The sequence below is a fragment of the Eumetopias jubatus genome, unplaced genomic scaffold (assembly GCF_037043125.1).
Source record: "Eumetopias jubatus isolate StellerSeaLion01/CBP00866 unplaced genomic scaffold, mEumJub1_p1.0 scaffold_50, whole genome shotgun sequence".
NCBI lineage: Eukaryota > Metazoa > Chordata > Mammalia > Carnivora > Otariidae > Eumetopias > Eumetopias jubatus.
In genome coordinates, this window is record NW_028274856.1 from 1,400,851 (window position 1) to 1,410,189 (window position 9,339).

The following is a 9,339-nucleotide window of genomic DNA, read 5'->3' on the forward strand; positions in this document are numbered from 1 at the left end:
CCCTGTACGGTAAACCGTGCCCTAACCCCTACCCTATCTCTAACCCGTACCCTAACCCGTACCCTAACCCATGCCCTAACCAGTACCCTAACTCTAACCCTAACCCTCGGTCAACGGGAGGAAAGAGGAAATCCCCGGAAGTGTGGGGTTCATGAGACATTTGACCGCCAGTCCTGACAGGAAGATGACACTGTGCCAAAAGGACCTGCTGATTTCTCAGAACACTGACATCCTGTGAAATGCTACATCACTGACCCACAGCCTGATGTTCCAAACCTTGGGTCTCCTAGATCCAGAGCAGAGAAGTGCTGTCAGGTGGGGATAAGTAGGTCCTCCGACCTATGGCCTGCACACCTGCTTCCATTTCTGGGACAAGGGGAAACACACACTTGTTTTTAAGTAGTCATTATCTTCATTCTGAAGTAGACCCATGACCTTGACCTTTTTGGAAAAGCGAAATGACTCTTCCAAATGAAGACCTCAACTCATCTGTTCCTCATGCAACCTGAGTGCGACCACGTTTACCCAGGCTCCAAGCCCCACCTGGAGGATCCTCCTGTACCATCTTGACAGCCCATGACCGGCACCAGCACCCCCGGGGGCACAACGCTGAATTTGGGGGAGGGCTCTGGGCCTTTTTGCCACCACACCTGTGCCTGGGGAAGCGGGAACCGGGAGGATCCTCCCAGATGATCCTCATGGAACCTTAGCAACATCCCTGAGGACATGGGGCACAATGCTGAAGCTTGAGGACGGCTCTGGGGTTTCTTGCCACCCACACCTGTGCCTGGGGGGGCAACGGGAACCTGGAGGGCCCTCCCAGACAATCCCAACGGACTATTAGCACCATCCCTGGGGAACATGGGGCACAATGCTGAAATTGGGGGATGGCCCTGGGGCTTGTCGCTACCGCACCTGTGTCTAGGGGAGCAGGAACCTGAAGGAACCTCCCAGATCATCATAACAGACCATGACCACCATCGCCCTGAGGACATGGGGCACAATGCTCAGTTGGAGTCCCTTGGTCCTGAAACCAGCAGGAACGGAGCTCAAAGGACAGAGAGGCGCCTCCCGGAGAATTTCCATCCAGGGAAATGCGGCCCACTGGAGGGCACAGAAGCAGCAACCCCACCGACCCGCAGGCCATTTGAACAGGATCACCTCCTGCACTTACTTAGCACGTTGTCCGTCTTCGTGTGTGGACCGTGACTGGCCCGCTCAGGGATGGTGCGCTTCCAGAGGAGGGCTAGAAACTTTTCAGTGCTTGCTCGTGGGTCAGAGGACCAAAGCCCAAGGAAGCAGAGGCTATCCTTCTTCCTCTGGGGCTGGGGAAGTTAGCCACCGACCTGGGGCGGGACCGGGCCCAGGAGTGTGTTCTTTCTGAAGCCACTGCCTTCGGTGGGTGTTGCTTTGCCTAAAAAAGGCCCACTCACCCCAGAGTCAGGAGCAGTGACAGGCTGTCTCCAACCCTAGCCCAGGACCACGACCCGAAACCATCCTGCCTTTGGGAGGACAGGTCTCCTGCAGGAGCCTGGGAGGGGACTGGCCCCTCTCCCACCCCGGGCTGCAGGATGCCCGGGACCTGCAAGAGCTCTTCATCTGAGGAGGAGTCTTGGACAACAAGTGTATCTCGTCAGCCCAGCAAGTGAAATAACCAAAGCCCAAGGCTCAGGTTCTAACAGAAGCAGAATTTCAAAGTACTGTTTGGGGGAAGCCTCCTCCCCTCTTATGTGGCATTGGGGGTCCCCAAGGAAAGCCTTCTTTCGTCTCCTTCCCTCAGAGAGAGGAGCTGACCCCAAGTCCCGCGGTCCCCACCGTGTCCCAGTGCTGAGGAAGAGCCACACGCAGGGGCCTGGTGTCAGGAGTGTGGTCGGCCACTGCTCCTGGGCTCCCAGCCAGTGGTCTGGCGGCTACGTGGAAGAGCTAAATTGATTTTGGGGGAAGGAGTGCTCACTGCCCACACCGCTCACCATCCCCCTCTGCACTCTGCAATCCAGGCTCGGTGCCCGGCTTACGTCCATCACCAGCACTCCACATGTTTCCGCCATGGGAGGGATCATTCAGCCTCACCCCATTGCACAGAAGAGGAAAGCGAGGCCCAGCGAGGAGAGGTTAAATGGCTCCAGTCCCAGAGCTGTTCAGCAGAGAACCTGGAAAGCCAGGCCTCCAGAGCCCCTGCTAGACCAGCCAGAGACTCCCTGAGGTGAAAGTGAGCCGTCCCCTGCCTGACCAGGCACGCAATGGCCCCTGACCTTCATGATGGCCTGTTCTTGACCCTGAAGATGAGCTGGCCGACTAGGAGGTGGAGTTCAGCTGGTGGGACAGGCTGTAGCTACAGGACAGAGTGACACATCTGAGCTAGCAGGGGCCACACTCTGGTCTCCCTCCCGGAGCCAGACCAGGAGCTGGAATCTCGGTGCCCGGGGGGCCGGCACACAACAGGGTCTGCACTGACCAGGGATCCATGGCCCCCAGGGAGAGTCCACTCTGCCCTCTCCCCGCTCCTGCCTGGCCTCACCTCTCCTCACTGTGTCGCTGCAGGACCCGGAACCAGGCCCCATAGGGACGGGGGGACAGTCCGGGCTGATGGTCAGGGTTCCCCAAGGGACCCAGGGTGTTGCCAGGGCACTGGGAAAAGACAAGGTCTGGGTTCCGGTGTCCAACACCACCCTGCGAACTTGGGAGTAGTAAGAGATACCCTCCCCCAAGTCCGGAGGGCTATAGCACAAAAGGCCTCAGCTTACTCTGATGTCACTTGGGCTGCAGAGATGTAGTGTCCCAAGGGTGCCACAGTCTTATAGAAGTGCCTCTCGGCCTTGGATATCCATCCCCGACCCCCTGTGATCCCAGTCTTGGGAAAATGTTTTCTAACCCCTCGAGGTCCTTCTCAGCAGAGGACAGACTCGGGGCTTGGGGGCCTTAGGACCTGGCTACGCAGAAGGTGGAAGAGCACAGGGCCACCAGTCTGAAGACCAAGGTCAGGGCCCTACTTGTTTCAGCCTCAGGGTCCCCATGTGGAAGAGAATCCAGAATCACTGCTCCGGTCAGGTTGAGGAGGCCTTAGGAAGGAATGGGGCACCAGGACCGGAGAGGGAAACGGGGACAAGGGAGGCTTCTGCGGTTTCTCACATCGCCCATGGAACCCACGGGTCTGCTCCTGTGAGAGACACAGACACAGAGCCAGAGAAGGGGACAGAGAATGAACCCAGGACAGAGGGAACCAGGAGAAGTCACAGACTCCATCAGCTTAGAAATGACATCCCGGCATTTTGTGCCATTCTGTTCCTGACAGGGCCGTCACATTGGCCATCCACCCTGGAGGGCAGGGGTTTCCACAGAGATGTGTGACCAGGACTCAGGTGTGCCAGGAGCCCCTGTGGGGACGGCCCAGCACATGGGCACAGACGAGGCCCGTGGACCTGAGCCTAACAGTAATGGGAGCCCCTGGAATCCTGTGTTGGGAGAGGTCAAGGTCAGAATCAGTTCATTACTACCTTCCCACAGGGGCTGGGACACAGGCAGGTGTGGGGTGGCTTTGCCTGGACCCCAGAGCAGATTCAAGCCCCTCTGAGCTGTGTTCCATGACAAGCGCAGCCCCTGGCTCATCCTTGCATTGTCAGCTCGGCACCAGCCTCCTGTGATAGCAGGCACGGAACATTTGGAGAGGTCCCTAACACTAACCTTAAACTGTACCCTAAACCTACCCCGTACCCTAACCCCAACACCTACCAGAACACTAACGCCTAACCCTACCCCTGAACCGAACCCAAACCCTAAAGCGTACCCTAACCCTAACCCGTACCCTAAATGGTAGCCTAACCCTAAACCCTACCCTGTACGGTAAACCGTGCCCTAACCCCTACCCTATCTCTAACCCGTACCCTAACCCGTACCCTAACCCATGCCCTAACCAGTACCCTAACTCTAACCCTAACCCTCGGTCAACGGGAGGAAAGAGGAAATCCCCGGAAGTGTGGGGTTCATGAGACATTTGACCGCCAGTCCTGACAGGAAGATGACACTGTGCCAAATGGACCTGCTGATTTCTCAGAACACTGACATCCTGTGAAATGCTACATCCCTGACCCACAGGCTGATGTTCCAAACCTTGGGTCTCCTAGATCCAGAGCAGAGAAGTGCTGTCAGGTGGGGATAAGTAGGTCCTCCGACCTATGGCCTGCACACCTGCTTCCATTTCTGGGAGAAGGGAAACACACACTTGTTTTTAAGTAGTCATTATCTTCATTCTAAAGTAGACCCATGACCTTGACCTTTTTGGAAAAGCGAAATGACTCTTCCAAATGAAGACCTCAACTCATCTGTTCCTCATGCAACCTGAGTGCGACCATGTTTACCCAGGCTCCAAGCCCCACCTGGAGGATCCTCCTGTACCAATTTGACAGCCCATGACCGGCACCAGCACCCCCGGGGGCACAATGCTGAATTTGGGGGAGGGCTCTGGGCCTTTTGGCCACCACACCTGTGCCCGGGGAAGCGGGAACCGGGAGGATCCTCCCAGATGATCCTCATGGAACCTTAGCAACATCCCTGAGGACATGGGGCACAATGCTGAAGCTTGAGGACGGCTCTGGGGTTTCTTGCCACCCACACCTGTGCCTGGGGGGGCAGCGGGAACCTGGAGGGCCCTCCCAGACAATCCCAACGGACTATTAGCACCATCCCTGGGGAACATGGGGCACAATGCTGAAATTGGGGGATGGCCCTGGGGCTTGTCTCTACCGCACCTGTGCCTAGGGGAGCAGGAACCTGAAGGAACCTCCCAGATCATCATAACAGACCATGACCACCATCGCCCTGAGGACATGGGGCACAATGCTCAGTTGGAGTCCCTTGGTCCTGAAACCAGCAGGAACGGAGCTCAAAGGACAGAGAGGCGCCTCCAGGAGAATTTCCATCCAGGGAAAAGCGGCCCACTGGAGGGCACAGAAGCAGCAACCCCACCGACCCGCAGGCCATTTGAACAGGATCACCTCCTGCACTTACTTAGCACGGTGTCCGTCTTCGTGTGTGGACCGTGACTGGCCCGCTCAGGGATGGTGCGCTTCCAGAGGAGGGCTAGAAACTTTTCAGTGCTTGCTCGTGGGTCAGAGGACCAAAGCCCAAGGAAGCAGAGGCTATCCTTCTTCCTCTGGGGCTGGGGAAGTCAGCCACCGACCTGGGGCGGGACCGGGCCCAGGAGTGTGTTCTTTCTGAAGCCACTGCCTTCGGTGGGTGTTGCTTTGCCTAAAAAAGGCCCACTCACCCCAGAGTCAGGAGCAGTGACAGGCTGTCTCCAACCCTAGCCCAGGACCACGACCCGAAACCATCCTGCCTTTGGGAGGACAGGTCTCCTGCAGGAGCCTGGGAGGGGACTGGCCCCTCTCCCACCCCGGGCTCCAGGATGCCCGGGACCTGCAAGAGCTCTTCATCTGAGGAGGAGTCTTGGAGAACAAGTGTATCTCGTCAGCCCAGCAAGTGAAATAACCAAAGCCCAAGGCTCAGGTTCTAACAGAAGCAGAATTTCAAAGTACTGTTTGGGGGAAGCCTCCTCCCCTCTTATGTGGCATTGGGGGTCCCCAAGGAAAGCCTTCTTTCGTCTCCTTCCCTCAGAGAGAGGAGCTGACCCCAAGTCCCGCGGTCCCCACCGTGTCCCAGTGCTGAGGAAGAGCCACACGCAGGGGCCTGGTGTCAGGAGTGTGGTCGGCCACTGCTCCTGGGCTCCCAGCCAGTGGTCTGGCGGCTACATGGAAGAGCTAAATTGATTTTGGGGGAAGGAGTGCTCACTGCCCACACCGCTCACCATCCCCCTCTGCACTCTGCAATCCAGGCTCGGTGCCCGGCTTACGTCCATCACCAGCACTCCACATGTTTCCGCCATGGGAGGGATCATTCAGCCTCACCCCATTGCACAGAAGAGGAAAGCGAGGCCCAGCGAGGAGAGGTTAAATGGCTCCAGTCCCAGAGCTGTTCAGCAGAGAACCTGGAAAGCCAGGCCTCCAGAGCCCCTGCTAGACCAGCCAGAGGCTCCCTGAGGTGAAAGTGAGCCGTCCCCTGCCTGACCAGGCACGCAATGGCCCCTGACCTTCATGATGGCCTGTTCTTGACCGTGAAGATGAGCTGGCCGACTAGGAGGTGGAGTTCAGCTGGTGGGACAGGCTGTAGCTACAGGACAGAGTGACACATCTGAGCTAGCAGGGGCCACACTCTGGTCTCCCTCCCAGAGCCAGACCAGGAGCTGGAATCTCGGTGCCCGAGGGGCCGGCACACAACAGGGTCTGCACTGACCAGGGATCCATGGCCCCCAGGGAGAGTCCACTCTGCCCTCTCCCCGCTCCTGCCTGGCCTCACCTCTCCTCACTGTGTCGCTGCAGGACCCGGAACCAGGCCCCATAGGGACGGGGGGACAGTCCGGGCTGATGGTCAGGGTTCCCCAAGGGACCCAGGGTGTTGCCAGGGCACTGGGAAAAGACAAGGTCTGGGTTCCGGTGTCCAACACCACCCTGCGAACTTGGGAGTAGTAAGAGATACCCTCCCCCAAGTCCGGAGGGCTATAGCACAAAAGGCCTCAGCTTACTCTGATGTCACTTGGGCTGCAGAGATGTAGTGTCCCAAGGGTGCCACAGTCTTATAGAAGTGCCTCTCGGCCTTGGATATCCATCCCCGACCCCCTGTGATCCCAGTCTTGGGAAAATGTTTTCTAACCCCTCGAGGTCCTTCTCAGCAGAGGACAGACTCGGGGCTTGGGGGCCTTAGGACCTGGCTACGCAGAAGGTGGAAGAGCACAGGGCCACCAGTCTGAAGACCAAGGTCAGGGCCCTACTTGTTTCAGCCTCAGGGTCGCCATGTGGAAGAGAATCCAGAATCACTGCTCCGGTCAGGTTAAGGAGGCCTTAGGAAGGAATGGGGCACCAGGACCGGAGAGGGAAACGGGCACAAGGGAGGCTTCTGCGGTTTCTCACATCGCCCATGGAACCCACGGGTCTGCTCCTGTGAGAGACACAGACACAGAGACAGAGAAGGGGACAGAGAATGAACCCAGGACAGAGGGAACCAGGAGAAGTCACAGACTCCATCAGCTTAGAAATGACATCCCGGCATTTTGTGCCATTCTGTTCCTGACAGGGCCGTCACATTGGCCATCCACCCTGGAGGGCAGGGGTTTCCACAGAGATGTGTGACCAGGACTGAGGTGTGCCAGGAGCCACTGTGGGGACGGCCCAGCACATGGGCACAGACGAGGCCCGTGGACATGAGCCTAACAGTAATGGGAGCCCCTGGAATTCTGTGTTGGGAGAGGTCAAGGTCAGAATCAGTTCATTACTACCTTCCCACAGGGGCTGGGACACAGGCAGGTGTGGGGTGGCTTTGCCTGGACCCCAGAGCAGATTCAAGCCCCTCTCAGCTGTGTTCCATGACAAGCGCAGCCCCTGGCTCATCCTTGCATTGTCAGCTTGGCACCAGCCTCCTGTGATAGCAGGCACGGAACATTTGTAGAGGTCCCTAACACTAACCTTAAACTGTACCCTAAACCTACCCCGTACCCTAACCCCAACACCTACCAGAACACTAACCCCTAACCCTACCCCTGAACCGAACCCAAACCCTAAAGCGTACCCTAACCCTAACCCGTACCCTAAATGGTAGCCTAACCCTAAACCCTACCCTGTACGGTAAACCGTGCCCTAACCCCTACCCTATCTCTAACCCGTACCCTAACCCGTACCCTAACCCATGCCCTAACCAGTACCCTAACTCTAACCCTAACCCTCGGTCAACGGGAGGAAAGAGGAAATCCCCGAATTGTGGGGTTCATGAGACATTTGACCGCCAGTCCTGACAGGAAGATGACACTTTGCCAAATGGACCTGCTGATTTCTCAGAACACTGACATCCTGTGAAATGCTACATCACTGACCCACAGGCTGATGTTCCAAACCTTGGGTCTCCTAGATCCAGAGCAGAGAAGTGCTCTCAGGTGGGGATAAGTAGGTCCTCTGACCTATGGCCTGCGCACCTGCTTCCATTTCTGGGAGAAGGTGATACACACAATTGTCTTTTAAGTAGTAATTATCTTCATTCTAAAGTGGACCAATGCCTTTGACATTTTTGGAAAAGCGAAATTCCTCTTCCAAATGAACACCTCAACTCATCTGTTCCTCATGCAAATTGAGTGGGATCTGGTGGACTCCAGCCTCCAGGACACAACCTGGAGGATCTTCCTATACCAACCTGACAGCCCATGACCAGCATACCCGGGGGCACAATGCTGAATTTGGCGGATGGCTCTGGGGCTTCCTGCCACCGCACCTGTGTCTGGGGAAGCGTGAACCTGGAGGGCCCTCCCAGAAAATGCCAACGGACCATTATCACCATCCCTGGGGAACATGGGGCACAATGCTCTATTTGGGGGATGGCTTCAGGGCTTCCTGCTACCGCACCTGTGCCTAGGGGAGCAGGAACCTGAAGGAGCCTCCCAGACAATCATAACGGACCATTACCACCATCCCCCTGAGGACATGGGGCACAATGCTGAAGTTGGAGTTTGGCTCTGAGGCTTGTTGCCACCAGACTTGTGCCCGGGGGAACAGGTATCTGGGGGACCCTCCCAGCGATCCTGAGGGACCATGACCACCATCCCTGAGGACATGGGGCACAATGCTCAATTGGAGTCCCTTGGTCCTGAAACCAGCAGGAACGGAGCTCCAAGGGCATAGAGGAGACTCCTGGAGGATTTCTATCCAGGGAAAGGGGGCCCACTGGAGGGCACAGAAGCAGCAAGCCCCACCGATCCGCAGGCCATTTGAACAGGATCACCTCCTGCACTTACTTAGCACGTTGTCCGTCTTCGTGTGTGGACACTGACTGGACCACACAGGGCTGGTGACCTTCCAGAGGAGCACGAGAAACTTTTCAGTGCTTGCTTGTGGGTCAGAGGACCGATGCCCAAAGAAGCAGAGGATATCTCTCTTCCTCTGGAGTCGGAGAAGGCAGCCACCGTCCTGGGGCGGGACCGGGTCCAGGAGTGTGTTCTTTCTGAAGCCCCTGATTTTGGTGGGTGTTGCTATGCCTAAAAAAGCCCACTCACCCCAGAGGCCTTGGATCTCAATACGGGACCCCCTGTGTTCCCAGTCTGGGGAAAATGTTTTCTAACCCCTCGAGGTCCATCTCAGCAGAGGACAGACTCGGGGTTGGGGGGCTGAGGACCTGGCTCATCAGAACTTCGTAGAGCACTGGGCCACCAGTCTGGAGACCAAGGTCAGGGCCCTCCTTGTTGCAGCCTCAGGGTCCCCATGTGGAAGAGAATCCAGAATCACTGCTCTGGTCAGGTTGAGGAGGACT